Source organism: Olea europaea, chromosome 12 (genome assembly GCF_002742605.1).
Source record: "Olea europaea var. sylvestris chromosome 12, O_europaea_v1, whole genome shotgun sequence".
NCBI classification, from domain to species: Eukaryota; Viridiplantae; Streptophyta; class Magnoliopsida; order Lamiales; family Oleaceae; genus Olea; species Olea europaea.
In genome coordinates this window covers 14,668,732-14,670,399 of record NC_036248.1, presented here as the reverse complement: position 1 = coordinate 14,670,399, position 1,668 = coordinate 14,668,732, and positions in this window count along the sequence as shown.

Genomic DNA, 1,668 nt, shown 5'->3' with positions numbered 1-1,668 from the left:
ATTTTCAATTGCTGATTGTTTTGATGGTTAGGTTTCCCCTTTTTGGGCTTTTCAAGCTTCTTGTTCCGTGGCTTGATAACAAATGTATAAATTAAATGGAAAAAACACATGATTACAATAAAAATATTTCAAAAACTAGGAGATGAATAATATAAAAATCCTATCCATCGTAATCTTTCTACACAGTTGAAAATAATGCTTTTATTTTTAACCAATGATTTCAATAGTCTTGGCCTTAGATTTCTTAACCTCTAGTTTAGGAATAGCTATAGCAAGAACACCATTCTTCATTGTTGCCTTCACTTTACTAGTTTTCGCATTTTTGTGCAAATAGAACCTCCTGAGAAATTTCCCTCTAGTCCTCTTGATTACGCCCAAAGTGTAAAGCGGTGATTGTAGTATAGTTTTGAGGTGTTGTATCCATAGGGAGATGGGAAATTATTTAAAGGATCCAACAAATTAGGATTTTCATTGTGAGTTGTGTAATAGATAATATATCAATTTGAAATGTGTTCAAATGTTAATATGTGAATTTACGGGATTTGAATCAAAGTATGAAATAGTGAAGCGCCGGAATTCCCTCGATTGGTTTGGATCATTCAACATCAATTATGCATTTATGTACTCAATTAAAAATTTTTCATCAAATTTTAATTGGAGAATACAACATTAAGGCCCAATTTTATTCTACAGTAATTCTAAAATATGGATTTTCTATAACACATACCCACTTTAATCTATTGAAATCGGATTCTAAATCCACCTTATACATCAAGCATAAAGTCGTAGAGAATCACACCAATAAATAATTGAAATTGAAATTTAACAATTAGGTTCATTTCACGATAGATAAAACATGATTAAATCTATGCAAAATATAGTAAAAGTTAAATCAATATCACAACAATGCTTGAAATTGAAATTCAATACATGTTTCAGTTATTCGATGGAAAGAACATGATTAAATCCATGAAAATCTAATATATATTAAACCAATCTCAAAACATATTTATAAGAATAAGGAATCCAAATCTTGAATTGTTTAGCAATGAAAATCATATTACAAGCATAAGAAACGTTGAAATAATCGATACCAATCGAGTTCCTCCCTTGCTTCACCAAGGATTTCTAGCCTTCTATGGAGTTTTTTCACCCAAGATGAGAGAAAATTGATGTGGAGAGGAAGAATGACGTTCTGGGTCGAGATTAGGGCTTAAAAACGCGTGCCAAACAAGTTTCCATAAGTGTCCACGTCAAAATAGGAATCTGGGATTTTGTCCTCGAAAAATACCCATGCAGCCGCATGATTATAAGCCATGCGACCGCATAGTTCAACCAAAATGACCCAAAAGTTCTTGGAAGGCATCCACGCGACTGCATAGTTGTCACCATTTCTTTCGTCGGACAACTTCTATTTTGACCATAACTTTCTTTCCCGATGTCCAATTGAGGTGATTCAAGTTGCATTGAAAAGCTAACACGAAAGGCTATAACTTTTCTTCAAAAATATCTTCCATGCCAAAAGGGGGTCCCAATATGAGGCTGAAAACTGGTGCATAGATTTTTCGATTGGGAATTGATTTGTGAAGATGTTATGATCATATTTCCCTTCCTTTGACTTCTAATTGCACCCAGTTGATTCCTAACTTTCTTGAATCATCATTCCAT